Source organism: Myotis lucifugus, unplaced genomic scaffold (assembly GCF_000147115.1).
Source record: "Myotis lucifugus unplaced genomic scaffold, Myoluc2.0 scaffold_234, whole genome shotgun sequence".
Taxonomy (NCBI): Eukaryota; Metazoa; Chordata; class Mammalia; order Chiroptera; family Vespertilionidae; genus Myotis; species Myotis lucifugus.
Window position 1 is genome coordinate 447,340 of NW_005871282.1, and position 18,340 is coordinate 465,679.

Genomic DNA, 18,340 nt, shown 5'->3' on the forward strand with positions numbered 1-18,340 from the left:
CGCTCCCTCTCCGTCTGACGTGTGAAGCGATCAATGGCTGTGTACTCCTGCCGACTCACTACACGGTCGCTAACCCCACTGCTATTTCTTCCAACCCATCACAAAGAAACAGAATTTCTGGAGGATGAGGCCCAGAAATCAGGATTTAAAAAAGATTCCGGGTGATTCTAATGTGCAGCCAAGGCTGAGAACCACTGGTTTAGAAAGAAGGAGAGAGGAACAGAGAGGGGAGGGTGGTGGAGGAGGGAGAGAGGCCCGGAGGGAGCGTATTGGGGGGAAGAGAGAGGAAATGCGCAGGTCCTTAGCCACAGGCAGTCAATGGAGCACAGGTATCTATCCACCCTTCCTCTTCCAAGGCTACTGAAACGACAGGAAGAGAGCACCAGCCCTCAGGTGCTCCTTTAAGAACAGGCGAACCCTTTCCAGATCAGAGATAAATGCCTGGCATAAGGAAGCCAAGGGCAACATGTTTACCGACAGGCCCCGGCCCAGAGGCTGAGCACAGTGTGAGGTCTGAGCGGCCTTTCCCGGAAAAGCCTGGGTTGGCAGGCACCTGGGAGCGGTGAGGGAGGTGGGCAGAGGGTGGCATGGAAAACAGCTGCTCCTTCCCACAGGCCCCGCGGGCAGAGCGCATCAGCCCGCAGAGGGCCCGGCTTCAGGAGGGCGCGGCTCCAGAAAAAGCCGGGTCTCCATATCGGGGTGAACCCCTGCCTACCTCGTGTTTCCTGCCCAGGTACTTCATGCTGTTAGTGGCTCCTGACTTGACTCGATATGTGGCAGGTCGCCTTCATTTGAGAGTGAAAAGTATATTCGTGTGAAGTGGAAGGAAAAGACTGTGTGATCTTGGGACTCTAAGTTCATTGCAGTGTTGGTCATGTAAATATATGTCCCGTTGTGTTCTGAATTATGTCATGTTGTTTTCATCAGATGCCACTGTGCTGACTGTAGCTAGTAGGTTACTTGCGTCTGGTACCTGTTTTTTGCTCTTCCTGTTCCTAATCATCCTTCTTTAATGTTCCCTCTGTCTTCCTGGCGGTATTTTCTCTATGGTCTCAGTGTGCTGCATTCCTGAGAGCTAGGGGCAGTGGTTCTCAACCTTGGCTGCACATTGGAATCACCTGGGAGTCTTTTTAAAATCCTGATTTCTGGGCCTCATCCTCCAGAAATTCTGTTTCTTTGTTATGGGGTGAGGCCACAACATGAGTAACAAAGAAACAGAATTTCCGGAGGATGAGGCCCAGAAATCAGGATTTTAACAAGATTCCCAGGTGATTCTAATGTGCAGCCAAGGTTGAGAACCACTGGCTTGGGGCCTGTTGGTTTTAAGAAAATACCCACAGGTGTGAGAAACAGCTTTCAAAACGATGACACGTGCTCAATGCAACACGTGGTAGAAACTCCAAGCTTAGTTTCCAAAAGATGAAGCAAACACTCGGAAAGACACCGCCTGACCTCTCACGGTCAATATTTAGAGAACAGGAGTCGCCGCCTTCACGTGATTGCGCAAAGCTGGCGCTTCCGCTGGCGGAGGCGAGTGTGGGGGGAGGTCCCCAGGCAGAGGGAGGAGCCAGGCTCCTGTGCAGGGGTGACCGCCAGCTGGTGCGACAAAGGCTAGCCCGGCGACTTTGCACTTGCTGCCATTTTATGTTTGAAATTCTATGTGCAGCAATAGCACCACCAACGCCACACAACCGTCCCTGTCCATGAGCCATCTGGGCATGGAGTTTCGGCCTTTCGGTGTTTCCAGTAGGACTCCTTTGTACTTTCGGGGTATCTGATATGTTTTCCCCGTTTCCTGTATTTTATATTCCATGTGAATATCTAATAATAGCTACTATCTAGGGACCACTTTCCACCTGAAATTACTACCGTTCGAAAGCACTAACCCCAGAATACAACTGGTAACCTGGCTAAGTGGGAAACCCACGCGGTGAACTCAGCAAACTGCTCAAGGAGCCCGCCGTGAGACGTTTTGTGGCACGCAGCGCCAAAACATTGTTTTTCGATGTCAAAGTAGAGACCGAGCTCCCAGGAGATGGTGGAACTGGGCCACACTGCTAGCTCCTCACCGGTCACCGGCGGCAGGGGCTGGCTGCTTGGTGAATTGGCCTCATTTCCGGGGTGCAGGTGCAGAAGGTGAGAGTTCCAGGAGAGTAGACACGCTTTCAGTAACAAATCAGGCCAGTCATTGCCAAGTCGTACCCAGTGGTCCTCACCTGAGGGTTCCGAGTGGGTGTTAGTGAATTTATTGAGTCCCTGTGTCTTGCTTGAAGGTAGATAGATCCATTAAAAAAGGCGGCCATCCTTCGCATTTCTCCACAATTTATCCCATTCAAACCATTGAAAATAACTATTTTTGCTCGACCAGCATGGCTCAGTGGTTGAGCATTGACCCATGAACCAGGGGGTCACGGTTCAATTCCTGGTCAGGGCACATGCCTGGGTTGTGAGCTTGATCCCAGTGTGGGGTGTGCAGGAGGCAGCTGATCCATGATTCTCATCATTGATGTTTCTCTCTCTCCCTCTCCCTTCCTTTCTGAAATCAATAAAAATATATATATTTTAAAAAGAGAGATTAACTCCCCCAAATTAGAAACATCCATAATGGGAAGGATGGTCCACTGGTAGATTCAGGACTTGCACTTAAAAAAAGAAAAAAAGAAAGAAAGAAAAAGAAATGAACTGTCTTCATCTCATAAAGCTCAATACAATACATCCCTTCGCAGGGCGTTTGGTTGACTTCCCAAATAGGTTGAGTTACTGGGTGCTCGCTATGTGCTGGTCTCTGAGTCTGGTGAATGGAAGAAAAAAAATGGATCTTGGGGATATTCAGGAGCGGGTGATCAATGTCTGCGCATTGTCATGTGGATGTGCTGTGGTTGAGGTGCACACTGGGTGCTATGGGAGGTCAGAGGGCAACACGTAACCAATCTGGAGGAGGGAAGGCTCCTGGAGAAGGCGATGTTCCAGTTGTGACCCTTCTGTGTCCTTGATGAGCGGTATTTACGGTATTGGTGTAGACCAGGGGTGGGCAAACTTTTTGACTCGAGGGCCACAATGGATTCTTAAACTGGACCGGAGGGCCGGAACAAAAGCATGGATGGAGTGTTTGTGTGAACTAATATAAATTCAAAGTAAACATCATTACATAAAAGGGTACGGTCTTTTTTTTTTTAGTTTTATTCATTTCAAACGGGCCGGATCCGGCCCACGGGCCGTAGTTTGCCCACGGCTGGTGTAGACATAACTTTCCTATATAAATGTGGCCCTATCCCATGTGCTAGTCTCTTCATTTGTTTTTCATCCAATGATAGATCCTGGCCATCTTTCCAGATCAGTGAATTTAGAATTGCATCACTGCTTCATGGCTACCAGTACATAGCATTCCATTCCATTCTGTGTCCCAATTTGCTTAGCTAGTCCTTTATTACAGTACAATTGAGTTGTTTCCTTTTTGTTGTTGTTGTTGAATAACGCCGCACTTAATGTCATTGCCCGGGATCTATATCTCTGCAAACTTGGGCAATTATTTCCACAGATAATTCTCTGGGAGAATTGCTAGATCACGTTATACACATTTGAAATTTTGATTCACAGACACCAAACTGCTCGCCAGAAAGGTTTACCAATACAAATTCCATGTTTTCCTTCGCCTTTGTCAACATCAAATCTTATCTAGTATGTCTTTGCCAATCTGATAAATGAAACGTGGTCTTTTATTCAAATGTGCGTTTCATTAATTATTAGTAAGTTTAAACATTGTATGTTTTTTAACCTATTTTACTTGTTTGGTTTTTTTTAAGATAACATCTATTTTTTTATCGGCATGTTTATCACCATCTGGTTGATTTGTGAAAGATCTTTGTAAAGCCAGGGATGTTTGTGTCTGCCTGTCACACATTCCATAGTTATTACTTCACTCAGTGTGACTTTAATTGTGGTTTGGAAATATTTGAGTCAGGTTTACCAGTCTTTTCTATTTTGATTTTGACTTTTGTGGGGGCCGTCAAAAGGCCTGTCCCCATTGAAAACAACAACAACAACACACACACATATTTTCCTCTATTACTTTTAGAGTTTTGTTTTCATAGTTACATGTTTATAAGCCGTCTGGAATCAGCTGTGATAGGAGATGTGAGGTAGAGTTTCTGTTCGTCACCCATGCTGCGTGACCTCTCCCCCTGATTGGTAAGTGGGAATATAGTGTGTAAGGGAACGGGTCTTGGCGTTAGGCTGCCCGGTCCACATTCTGGCTCCATTGTTTGCTTCCTGGTGGGTGTGGTTCCTCCTACATCAGTGATGGCGAACCTTTTGAGCTCAGTGTGTCAGCATTTTGAAAAACCCTAACTTAACTCTGGTGCCGTGTCACATATAGAAATTTTTTGATATTTGCAACCATAGTAAAACAAAGATTTATATTTTTGATATTTATTTTATATATTTAAATGCCATTTAACAAAGAAAAATCAACCAAAAAAATGAGTTCGCGTGTCACCTCTGACACGCGTGTCATAGGTTCGTCATCACTGTCCTACATGAATGGGGACCGTACCAGCACCCGTCTGTTGGGGCTGCCAGGGCTGCATGTGTTAGAGTTTGTAAAGGCCTTAGTAGAGAACATGGCACGTAGTAAGCGCTCACTAAATAGTAGCTGTTATTGGGCCTCAGAGTCACTTGTCATGTGAGATTATTTCTAGACGATTCTGTTAGACTCAGTAAGTCTGGACATTTATAAGTCGGTGCCCATTCTAGCTGTGTGACCTACGTGGACAAGTTCCTCATTCTTTCCCAGGTTTCTCCTGATGCTTTGAGCACTTTCATTTTCCTAGATGAGCTTTAGGGCCACTTTTTCAACGTCTAACAAGCCTGTCCAGATGTTGGTTGTCCTTGCAGAGAGTGGTTCCTCGTGGGAAGTGGATCTTAGTAATTTTTAGTTTTGCTTTCCGTGTGCCCAGTGTTTCCTGGTGTCAGTGCCGGTGTAGGTGTCGGGCTTGAGGGACACAGGTCCTGCTCGTTTCTTGACACAGAATATTCCGAGCTCCGCCTGGAAGGACGGCAGGTGTGAGCCAGACAGGCATGGAGACCGAGTCTCTGGTAAGTGCCTGGTCAGATGCCAGAAGTCCTAGCTCCGCGGGGAACATTCCTAGAAATAGCGTTGCTCAGTCAACGCCCAGGAGACCCGAGCAGTGAGCTGAGTTGGGAAATGCTCTTCCCTGCAGGAAGCCTGCTGCCGGCAGCCACAGCGAGAAGCCCGAGCAGCTGCTGCCGGGCCCGGTCCAGGAGCTCCTGGGCTGGCACAGCAGCCGGTTCCGCTTCCCTGAACCGACTGGCGGCTTTCAACGCACCCAGTGCAACGTGCTTCTAACCTGCACGTGGGAATCCAGGGTCTCGCTGTGGACCGATGTGCGCTGTGGGTGCTTTGAACAGAGCGGAGCAGGATGTAGGCAGGTTTGGGGGGCGGTTCCGTGTTCCCTCCTTTGCCATTTGATCTCACTTTCAGCCCATCCCACCTCAGCCTCAGCACCGTGACCTTGGACCATGCCGCCTCGAGGGTGAGTTTCCTGCCCAGGGACTGCGTTCTGGGCCCTGGTCAGGCCGACACGAAACAGACCCCTCAAGTCATCGCTGTGCTGGGTTCAGTCACCCGCTCAGCCAGGGGAGAGACACAGGACACGCTGCAGTTTCCTGCTGCAGAATGTGCCCAGAGCCCTCTGTCCTGAGCGTCCGTCGGATCTCAGCACCGTACACGGATTTATTCCTCTGTCCTAGTGGGATCTCAGCGTCCATTGGATCTCAGCACTGTACACGGATTCAGGAGGGCCCCTCCTGGCCTCTATACCACCCGGGAGGTGGGGCTGTGCTCTCCCCTTGACCAGCCCTTGGAAACATGGTGCCTGTTTGGATTAGGGCACGAGTCCAGGTCACGAGTCCAGGTCATGAGTCCAGGTCACGAGTCTAAGGGCATGAGTCCAACCGACAACACAACTGCTGCAAAGAGCACTAATTAGGCCACGGCTGCTTCCTATCTACCAGCTTAGTCCACCTTAACCCCCCGTGAGACAGCCAGGAAGACAGAACTCATCCAGTGTTGTCCGCACATTAATGAAAATTTCACCCTGGCCAGTTGCTCAGTGGTTAGACCGTTGGCTGCGGACTGAAGGGTCACCGGTTCGATTCCTATTCAAGGGCATGTACCTCAGTTGTAGGTTCAATCCCCGGCCTGGGTCAGGGCATGTGCAGGAGGCAACCAATCGCATGTGCAGGAGGCAACCAATCGATGTGTCTCATCGATGTCTCTCTCCCCCACCTCTCTCCTTCCTCCCTCCCTTCCACTCTCTCTAGAAATCAATGAAAAAATATCCTCGAGTGAGGATTAAAAAAAAATTTTTTTTTAATTTCTACACCTTCCCAACTTAAAAAACACTGGCAGTTTTGTTAATCAAGTGGTTCCCTCTATTATCCAACATAGCCTACAGGGACTGTAGGAAGAATGGTAAAGAGCAAATAGAGGACAATAACTTTTTAAAAAATTAGCTAATTTTCTATGGAAAAAGCCTAGATCAGAAATGTTCTAAAGTTAAATTGTAATGATGGTTGCGCAGTTCTGTAGCTATACTAATAGCCATTTCATTGTACACTTTCCCCACCCTGAGGACAGCCGGCCAGCGCACAGAGCCTGGCCTGCAGGGCCGGGCCACACGAGGCGGGACAGACACAAAGCCAGGGGCGCCGTCAGCAGCAGGGCTCTGGGCAGGCGTGGCCACCGAGGAGATGGCTCCGGCACAGGAGGAGGAGACGCACGGTGGTGCTGTCTTTGCGATTCAGTGTCGCTGGAAACATGGAACGCCGGCCGCCCTTTGACCAAGTCGCCTTTTGTGTAACTTTGGGCTTTGACAGCTCGTTGTGGCTGCACCTGCTTTGGCTGAAGATTCGCACGGTGCAGTGGAAACACCGTCTGGCCGAGTCGCTGAGCGGGCGGCGGGCCTGCCGTTCCTGTGGGCGCCTTGTGTGCGCACTCAGCTGCATGCGTGTCTGTTTACACGACCTTTAGAAGTGGTCCCTGGGCCAAAGCTCTTCTTCCCGCAGGGAAGCAAACAACCCGATTCTGGCTGACACGCACTGGCTTAAAACATGATTTCATAAAACACGATGCAAATCCATCCCTGGCCAAATATTGCTGAAATCTGAGTTAGGCTTCTCTTCTCTCAAACTAAGAAAAGCCAGGGCTTTCAAATGATCATACTGTGTGTGTGAGAGAGAGAGAGAGAGAGAGAGAGAGGGAGGGAGAGGGGGAGGGAGAGGGGGAGGGGGAGGGGGAGAGGGAGAGAGATAACTACAAATCACCCATGAAATAAACTGTCGAAATAAACCTGTCTGAATCCAAGACCAAGAGGCTGTGGTGCCTCGTGGTGACACCATGAGATCCTGTCTGCCTGGGGACACACTTGCCTCCTTTCTTTGGTTCTTCCGGTTCTCTGTCCAGTGCTTTTCAGAGATGAAGGTAAAAGTACTAGCCTTTCACCAGCAGATTTTTAAAAAAACTCTGCCTGGCTGTCTAATGAGGCAGTTGTTCACGTCAGGACAGAGGAAGGGGAGAAGGGGTGACCACCTGTGAGGACTGAGCATCGAGTGATGATAATGAGCTACACCTGCTCAGCCCCTGCGTTTGGGAACGGAGGGAAGGGGGGGTGAAGGAGGGTGGGGTCCCAGTTCTCCACCATCCGTCCCATTCCTGGGTTCCCCGATGGCAGAGACCTGGAGACGCCGCTGTCCTACTAGACGCGGCTGCCACTCAGCTGCTTCCGGCCATGCAGAGGGCCAGCCTCAGGACTCGCACATCTGGGGCGGGCATTGCTCAGTCTGCCCCAAACTGGTTCTTTTTCTTGTAAGCGAGGGCCCAGCTAAAACGTTGCTGTGGCCACTGCTTTGTGATTAGTGGTTGAACTCTGGCTATGCCCTCTCTGAGAGCGAATGCAGGCCCTTCAGCGATGTGTGGGTCTGAGCCAGCAGTAAGCTCTGGATTCCTCAAGCAAGAGGATGCCTGCAGCTCCCAGGGGTGGGCAGTTCTCCAAAGAGACCTGGACATGATGGTTCACACCCACTGGGACCGCTTTGCATGACGGGCAATTCCACACGACCGTCCAGCTGGAGCCCCTGGGCATTAGTCTGCCTGGAATGACTTGGGGTAACGAGCAGGGATGGAAGGGCAACCACGGGGGGTCAGAGTGGGTTTCCCAGTGATGGAGGGCGGCATGGCACGGATTCTGTGTAAGGGGCCGAGACGACACAGGAAACACAGGCAGGGCAGCAGGGGGAGGGGGAGGGTCACGTAGGGACTGCTGGAGGGCCTTACGCTTGTTGGGTGCTTCGCCCCTAGACTCTGCTCTTGACCTGAGTGACTCCTCCTGGTCCTGTCCTGGTGTTACCGTGGCAATTTAGTAAAGGCAGGTGCACCGTCAGCTGCACAGGGTGATGTTGGGAAAACAAATGGGTCGAGCAGAACGAGGAATGGCCTGTCGTCTGCCCGTCTCCGCGAGGGAGCGGCAACCTTCTCAGAAGGGCCGGCGATGGCCAGGTCTAGATGCTTCTCTGATGCGAAAGGAGCCGTGCCGACGCCAGAGCGCAGAGGAGCGGGGAGGAGCCGCCCTGATGGTGTAGCCCAGGAAAGATGTGGGGACGAGGCCCGTTCCAGAACCTACCAGAGGAGGCGTCTCAGGGGAGAAGTGGGCAGGCGAGGGAGGTGGAGGGGAGCTGGACAGAGCTTGCGTCCTTTGCTCCGTTTCACAGGCTGGGATTGATCACTCATCGCACCTTCCCCTTGGCCTGTGGCCAGCGATGTGGAGGTTTGACATATTGGGGTTCTGACGACATTTCGGTGGAATTTAGGGGACAAGAGGGTGGACACTAATTCATGTCACCGGATTCCACTTGCGAGATCCGCAGAGCGAGTTTTTATGTACATCTGAGCTATGGTCACCTGTGACCCCTTTCAGGGCATGGCTTTCTCTTAGCTAACGTGGCTTCCTCTGGGTTTTTCCGCGGGAGGAGCAGGGCAGAGATGCAGCCTGGCACGATGCATGTCGCATGAACTGCCCTCGTACCACAGCTGCTTATTTGGTTGCTTCTCAGCGTGGCGGCCCCCTGTGTGGTCTGGCAGAGCAGCCTGGGCGCGGTGACTCAGCGGCCTTGCTGTCGCGGCTCGTGATCTGCCCGGGTCCACGGAAGTGGGGCGGGGGCTGAACTGGAGCCATCCCGGCTGCAGGCGTCCTGTCTGCCGGCAGAAATACTGCTCACTAGCTCATCCCAGCGCATGCCAGACACTTGACGGAGACGGTGCACACACAGGGCACACATGGGTGAGGAAGGACCCCGCCTTGCTCAGCGTTACCACCCGAACCCCTCACAGTGTGGGCCTCGTGTGGTCCGCGGTGAAGGAATAACGCCTGAGGGGAGTTGACTGTGGTCATGTAGCGCCTGTGTCAGATCAGGCACGTTCTCACCTTGTGAAATAAGAGAGAGTTGTCTCTCTGAAAGCGTGTGAGGACTGAGAGGCGTGAGTAAGGCGCTCTGTCCCTCCGAAGTCACACGCACGTGTGGGTTGTTACTGGTGCACCTGGGTTAGGGTTGGCCTTCCTGTGCACTGCGTCCGTGAGGAGAACACACGAAGAGTCTCACTAATTATCGGCCCAGGTCCCGTCTACATATCACAGTCCTATTCGAGGCCATCCCAGCTACCTACGCTCTGAGGGTCCAGGTGCTGTTAGTCTAAGCAAATTGTTTTTGAACGCTTTTCCTTGAAAAAAAAAAAAAACAACAACAAAAAGCCAGAACTAAGTCCCGGTCCCGATCAAATAGAGCCTGCCACGCGGAACGGACGAGTGCTCACATACTGGCTGGAGTTGGTCAGAGGATGAGGACTTTTACACGAGGAAGGAGTGATCAGTTTCTCGTTAAAGAAATTGTGAGCAAACTTCTTACTGAAACAGAGGTCATTGGTTTGAAGAACACAAGTTGATGAGATCTGTTAGAAGGAGAAGCAGGTTTCATTATTAGCAACACATTCCCCATGCACAAGGGCACCAGGTTACTGCTTCCTAGAAACTGCTTGCTGGTTTACTGGTTGCTGAAAACTACACATGTCCCCTTATTCTGACTAAAACAGTGGCGTCGTAAAAACTCCTCCAACTGATGCAAAGCTGGGCCACCGCAAGGAGAGCCGAAGCTGAACTCAGAGGGTCCGCATGAGGCCTGATGAGCCGCTGCCATCTGCGGGCACCTCGGTTCCTCTCCCCCAGGCCGCCGTGGGGGCAGATGGCATCGACACCCGGCCCAACCCCGAGGGCTCCTCTCTAAAGACACGGAACAATGTTTGGGGAAAGCAGAGACGTCGGCCTCGAGTCTCCTGGGGACGAAACAGAGAAGGCTTTGCTGCGCTTGCAGGACAACGTGTAAATCTTAAGAACCGCTCAAGGCGGAGAGTAAAAGTGTGGCTGACGGCAGGAGAAGACGTCAGCAGAGGGAAAGGTGAGACGGCCAGCACACTGCGTTCATGCTGTCGCTCGTTCACTCACTGCTGTCCTAGCCGCGGGTCCAGAGAAGGGAAAGAATCAGGCGCATCTCCTTATCCTCCTGGTCTTACACGACATTATGCCGTCAGCGAGGCTGCCAGAGACACTGCGCACGCTGACGGAATAAGAAATAGAGATTTATAGATAGTGTTATTTATTTAGTTTTAAAATATATCTTTATTGATTTCAGAGTGGAAGGGAAAGAGAGAGATAGAAACATCAGTGATGAGAGAGAATTGTTAAGCAGCTGCCTCCTGCACGCCCCCTACTGGGGATCAAGCCCACAATTCGGGCCTGTGCCCTGACTGGGAATCGAACTGTGACCTCCTGGTTCATAGGTTGACACTCAACCACTGAGCCATGCTGGTTGGGCTATAGTATTATTTAAAGATACAAAGATAAATAATAGAAAAAACTATAAATACACTGAGAAAAGTAGAAAGAATTTAAGCTCTCATAAATGACATGCATTCAGTGTGGACTAAAGTAGAGAAATCAAAGCAGAGATACAGTCATGACGTCAGAATTAGGGCGACCACCCAAACTACCACCAGGAGCAACTGACGGAGTTTGCTCTGGCTGTGGCCCTCAGGGGAGGGGGAGGAGACTGTCCATGTTGCTTTCCTCACAGTCCTATTTGCTTGGCTACCACTCGCATGTATTATATTGACTAATGGACACATTTTAAATTAAGTGACTTCTAAGAACAGTTATCAAAGAATGAGACTCATTTTTCTTCTATTAACTGTCACCAGGTTAGGCATGAAATCGTTAGACATGGCTTTTCCCTTCTGAGCTTTGTAGTAAGTGTTTAAAAAAGGTTCTGTCATTGTCTTCTCTTGGCTCTAATGAGTGAGGGAGTCCAAGGACAGGTTTGCAAAGGGAAGTGCTGGAAATCAGAGACGCCGAGCAGCCTGGAGAGTGTGGGGTGGAAGGGCCTGGGAGCCTGGCGCTCCCCCTTGTCTCCTGCCAATGGCGGTGGCGGGGAGGGAAGGCCGCTGTGGAGGTGTCAGTGCTTCTGGGCCCCCTGCTCTCCAGGGTCATTATCTGCTCAGGGTCTGTCTCCCCCAGGGTACACTTGTGGTTTCCTTCTCAGCTTTAGGGTTCATGCTGACGTTGTTATTTCTCCACTTCAGTGGGGGCTGGAGGAAGGCGCTGCACCCAGGCGGGGCCTGTGGCTCTCTTGGCAGCTCCAGGGCCGTGAACATGCTTAGCGCCTCCCAGGAGCTCCTAGATATATGGCTCCTGAGTGAGTGAGAAAGGAAAGCATGAGGGTGTTCACTGACAGGAGGGCCACGTGTGCAGGGTGAGGAGGCCGCCTTCAAAGAGGTTGGCGTTCAAGGCCGAGGGTGCGATCTCGCTCTGCTCCTCTCTGGGCAGCATGGCCCGTAGGGTTCATTCGCTCTGGCTGCTGCGCACGGGACAGTGCGGTTCCCGTCTCAGCATGTGGGAGGGTGTGCGAGGCAACGCCAGCTGCAGGGCCACAGGCAGAGCGCCCTCCCAGACCACCCCGAGGACGCGGGCTCATGGGGAACATTGTGTAGACACGGGCGATGGGGGTTGGTGGAAACACAGGAGTAGCCCTCCAGCTGGGCCGCGTGGGGGGCAAATATTTGTGAGACCTAAGATGAGAAGGACGTGGAGAGCTTAGTCCACCTGTGCTTCTGCCCGGCTGCTTCCACGGGAAGAGTGTGTGTTACCGAGCGCCCACGATGGAGAAGTTGGCACATTTTGGGGAAGGAAAGAAGCAGCAGTGAAACACAGTTCACACTTCTCACGCGCACCCTGTTTACGGCTTGTCCTGCCAGGACCTCTGCTTTCTTCCCCGGCAGTTGGGGTCACGTGGGGGTTTACAGAGCCGGGCCCAGGGTGACTTCAGGCAAATCTTTATGGTTTTCTTCCTTTAAAGACCAGGCAGTTGAAGAAAAGTGCTTACTCCTCCTGTCTTGCTATTCACTTTGGAATGCACTGAAAAGACTTTTCCGGCGACAGCTGTTAATAATTACAGAGAAAGCCTACGGCTTCCCGGGTAGAGCATCTGTGTGTGTGTTTGAGACAATAACGCATTGGTTGAGGGCGCCTTTCTCTACTGCACCTGTTTGTATGATCTTACCTTCAAGTGCCTTTATTTCTAAGACAGACGCCACAGCTGCCCCCCTAACCAACTCTATGTCCTTTCTTGCTGGCTAAGGACACCACCAAGTCGAACCAGACTCTGATCTTTGGTCTCTGAGCTGTCGACTAGTCTGTCTTCAGCTTTCCAGGAACTAGCGAGTCAGTCTAAAATCTAGAAGATAGAGAACAAGTCTATAAAATAGACTCTTGTCCCCTCCTAGATTCTCTGGGATGACTTGAGAATAAGTTGTCTGGGTACATATATCATTGCATCTACTCAGCTTGTGTCTGTGGCGATCTATCCTATATGATTGTTAAGAGGAATAGAGAAAGCAAGCGTGTAGGCGCCCCTGTGTGCCAGGCAATGTTAATGGTGCCCATGAATGCTAACTTCCTCAAGCTTCATATGTTGGTAAGGCATTATTGTGAGACTTTACAGACACACAGAAGGGTTTGGACTCAAGTCACACAGCTAGTCAATGGCAGAACAGGGACATGAACCTGGCCTGGCTTCTGTCAAGATGCATGCCTTGCCCTGGCCGGATGGCTCAGTTGGTTGGAGCTTTGTCCCATACACCAAAAGGTGGTGAGTTCAATTTTTGGTCAGGGCACATACCTAGCTTGTGGGTTCAATCCCTGGCCCAGCAAGTACAGGAGGCAACGGATTGATGTTTTCGATCTCTCTCTCTCTCTCTCTCTCTCTCAAACCCCCCCCCCCCACCTCCTTTCCTCCCTTCCTCTCTCTCTCTCTCGAATCAATGAACATATCCTCCGGTGAGGATAAAAAAATGCATGCCTCTTGCAATATACCAAATGTGCCAAGCCGTGAGCTCCTGGTGCTTTGCATCAGGAGGGAAGAGATACCTGGCAATGTAGCAACCACAACCCACCGCTTGACCCTGCCCTAATTCTCAGCCTTCGGTTTGTGTCCCACCATAAAGAAATGCATCTCTAATGGCACCGTGGCATTTGACGACGGTCTTCGGTCTGCCTTTCACTCATTGGCTTCAGCCTTTTGTTTAATTTCCGGAAGAAGGAAATATTCAGGAGCGTCAGAGGCTGGGACTCAGGTTTGCTCTCGCCTCTGCTGCTCTGTCAGAGCGTGAACTTGGACAAGCTATCGCTCTCCTCGGGACTCCGTTCCCTGACAGGGGAAGTGCGTAGGTTGGAAAAGACTGTCTAGGCCTTTTTCTGCTCTGATGGTGATTTTTAACCTTGAGAGTTTATGGGTTCTTTAGAGTAGGATATCATATTACTTAAGTTCTCATTTCGGGACATTGAAAATAAAGCCTTCCACGGAGGAAATGGAGGCTCTGGGAGTTTAAGTAACTTGCTCAAAGTCACAGAACTAGTAGATGGTTGGTCTTCAAGTTGAACCCAGACAGTTAGATTATCAAGTGGAATCTTACTAACCTGGGACACAAACTCCTCATGCGCTGGCCTGTCTGTGTCTCCAGGCTGAACTCTCACATTCCAACTGTATGTTCTAGTAGCTAATGGATCTGAGCAAGTCCTGGAGGAGGCACTCCGAGTTCAACTGTGTTCACATCTCTGGGTCTTTGCTTATGTTCATGTTCCCTCTGCGGTGACCTTTACTCCCTCTCACCACCTGCTAAGTCCTGTTTGTTCCTTCATAGCTCATGTGTCTTTGTTTCCAGAAAGTTCCTCCACGTCCCCAGTTGGGATAAATGCTCCTCTTCCTTGCCCCCACGGCACATCATGCATACGTTTATCTTCACATTTACCGGATTTCTTGAACTTATGTGTTTTTTTATGTCTCCCCCATTAAATCATAAGCTCTTAGTAAGAATGCATTTTGTCCTGTCCGTCTTTGTGTGCCAGGCTCTACCATGCGCTCACTAAGTATTATTTGAACTTAACTGAATGGAATGATGCCCAAAACAGGGCTTTACCCTTCCATTTCTCAAGTTATTTCCTCAGTATGGTTACAGTTACATCCTGGTTTCATAAACGGAGAAATGCAGGCTGTATAACCACGGATAGAACCTTAAAATTTTGCCGTTGATCATATTTCTAGAAAGAGTTAGCTAGGCACATTTCCCTCATGTCTTCACTTCCCTTTCACAGTTTTAAGCTCTCCAATCCACCCAAACTGGCCAGGATCTCACTGGTGGCCATGTTGCGCTCCAACATACACCTTCAGTCCTCCCCTTAGTTGATTTTCCTGAGTAATTACTCTCGCCATTTGAAATTCTCTCTTTCCTTGGTTTCTATTACACACAACCTCGTGTCACACACCCTGTAGGGTCCTTTCTAACCCTTCAGTAGAGCCTCTTCCTCTACTTAGCCATTGGAGTTCTTCAAAGATCAGTCTCGAACCCTCATTTCTTCCTTACTCTCTATTCTTTTCCTAGGAAGTCTCACCCACTCTCACAGCTTCCATAACAGTGTATATGCTGATGACTCAGAGACTGGTCTCTCACACAGATCTCCCTTCTGAGCTGCAAGCTCATGATGCAACACGTACTTGGTTGCTTCTCATGCATCTCAATTTAAACATAGCTGCCTCTAAACTCATTTTCTTATCCCACAAGCCTACTCTTCATCTGATATTCTCAATCTCCCCCTCCCCCATCCTGCCAATCGTTCATGCTACAGATGTTGATGTCACCCTTGACTGCTGTCTCTTTTTTGAGCGACTGTCAACGCCACCTTATAGGTAAATCTTGAACCTGTTCTCGCCTCAATTCATTCACTGCCCCTCTTCTGGCTCCACTGCCACCATCTCTTGGTTGAACTACAGCAGTAGCCTCCCCACTCAACATTTACTCTCACCCTCTCTTGCCATCATCTTGGTTTGCTCATCTCCCATAATCCTTTCTACTGATAGATTTCTAGGGTGTTCTTTCAAAATGAAAAAAAAAATCAATTGTGTTATAAACCTGCTTTAAACCTGAACATGTTTCCCATCTCTCTCAGGATAAAACAGAAAATCCTAACATCCTAACATGGCTTCTAAGGTCTTGCATAATCAGGTTTTACCTTTCCACTGTTCCAAGCTCTTCCCGTTTGGGCCCTAATTACAATCATAGCTCTGTCATCATCTGTGTGCTTCTTTTTCATTTTTGTTTTTAAAATGGCTTCCCCCTAGAATGTGAATTCTATGAGATCTGTGTCCAACTGTGTTTTGTTGATCACTGAGTCACAGAAACCTAGCACAATGCCTGGTATGCAAAAGAGTCAACAAATATTTGTTGACTAGATGAATGAATCAATTCATTAATGACAAGTGTTGTTTTTTTGGTACGTAAAAATAAGTCACCCAATAGGGCCCCTCTTTGGGCAATTCTCCCAATTCAAGCATCTTAGGAATTATTATTTTTAAGAACTAGACCCAGTCTTATTATATGCCAAATTATTCACCTTTATTTCTATCTTTTGCTTATTTATGTATAAAATTCAACTATGTGCCAAACATGAAGGTAATAAAAGTTAAAGGAAAGCAAGATAGCCCCGTCAGTATTGCTCAGTGGTTGAGCATCAACCTATGAACCAGGAGGTCACAGTTCCACTCCTGGTCAGGGCACATGCCTGGGTTGCAGGCTCGATCCTCAGTGTGGGGCATGCAGGAGGTAGCTGGTTGATGATCCTCTCTCATCATTGATGTTTCTATCATTCTCTCTCCCTCCTTCTTCTCTGAAATAAATGAAAATATATATAAATATATTTTTTAAAAACATATTTTATTGATTTTTTACAGAGAGGAGGGGAGAGGGATAGAGAGTTAGAAACATTGATGAGAGAGAAACATCGATCAGCTGCCTCCTGCACACCTCCTCCTGGGGATGTGCCCACAACCAAGGTACATGCCCTTGACCAGAATCAAACCTGGGATCCTTCAGTCCGCAGGCCAATGCTCTATCCACTGAGCCAAACCGGTTAGGGCATGAAAATATATTTTAAAGAAAAGAGAACAGAAAGATACAGTGAGCAAAACAAACAAAGAAAGCCATAAAGATATATAAAACTGTTTTTTTAATGCTTTTGAACAAATATTACTAATTTGAGTATCAACGTACTGGGAGAGCTCTCTGAGATCTGAAGGTGATTTTTGTGGCTACCGCTACGAAGAAGGTGGGTCTGCCCAGCTTTTTCTGCTGCGTGTTCCAAAATATTTTGGCTACGATGCTTTTTTGGTCTCCTTAAGCCTTAAGTGGCATTGATGACTATGCTGAATGTTAGTCCCTTTTTATTATGATGACTCTGAGAAACTAGTCCAACCCTTTCAGGAAAGTGTTGCCATGCTGGCTACTGACTGCAAACGTTTTGTAAAGCTGTAAGGCCTGGTCTAATATTGTAGGAAATCTATATTTTTGTGAGGCCAATTGTTTCCTTATGTAGTCTTTATATATATATTTCAAAGAGGAAGGGAGAGAGAAGGAAACATCAATGATGAGAGAGAATCATTGAGCAGCTGCCTCCTGCAGGCCCCCTACTGGGGATCGAGTCTGAAACCCAGGCATGTGCCCTGACCAGGAATTCAACCATGACCTCCCAGTTCATAGGTCAATGCTCAACCACTGGGCAACACTGGCCAGGTTCCTCATGTAGTCGTATAGAACTCAGCTCAAGTGAAAGGTAGCCATTTGGTCGTGGACTGACTTCCACATCAGTCATTGTTTAGCTAGCCACCACTGAGCTTTCTTCATTAGGTAATTCCAAGCGGGCGCTTGCTTAATACCTCATATCATTGTGACTCAGCATTTTCAGCCAGCGTGCACCAGGGCACTAGAGAGGGAGGACTGGCCAGGGTGATGATCATGAGGAGAAAATGAAGACACAGATCATTAACTGAACATGTTTACATGCCATAGGTGTTACAACTACCAGGCATTCACAGCATTTGGTTATTATTTGTTTGCAGTTGTTTGTTTTTTTCTCTCCAGAGAAGAACCCTAATACACTGGTACTCAAATTAGAACAGGGAAGCCAGCAAGTGATGGTGTGAAAAAATACCTAGGGCCACACGTTTCCCCATAACTTCACGTATTTGAGTGAGTAAATACTTTGCACAGGAAATCAGCGCTGTTTTCTCCTGAGTATCTGCAAACGTGTCCTGTTAGCAGAGCACTCCTGTTTGTTGCACTGAGAATGTTTAGTGAGAAGAAGTGGACTCCCTCAGACTTCCATAAACATGGTGGGTTTCCAGAGTTTGGAACAAACATGTGGCATTAAAGTCCCACAAATTCCTGGACTGAAATCTAGAGCAAAGTTCAAGTCCTTTCCTCTTTTTTTCTTGGCAGACTCTGTGTGTTTCTACTTAACCGAATTTTTATTTAGATCAGATTTAAACTTTAGAGAGTTTTGGGGGGAGGAACATGAAGAGACTGTAGCATTATAACATAATTAAAATTCTATCCCAGAATCACCATTTAGTATTAATGAATTCAGAAAAAAACATGAAAACGAAAATATTTTTGACTAAGACACTCTACTTAATTACATCTTCTGGATGCACTTCTAGGTGCTGCAGCTCCTTGAGCTCAAGCCCGCATTTACTGGGAGCTTTGTGACCCGAAACCTTCCCCTTGCCTGTGTTGGGTGGGTAGAGTGGACGCAATCGGATGGTTATTTCACGGCTGAACTCCTAGCATCAGTCTTGATGACCAACCACTCTGGCCCATGTTGCTCTTATG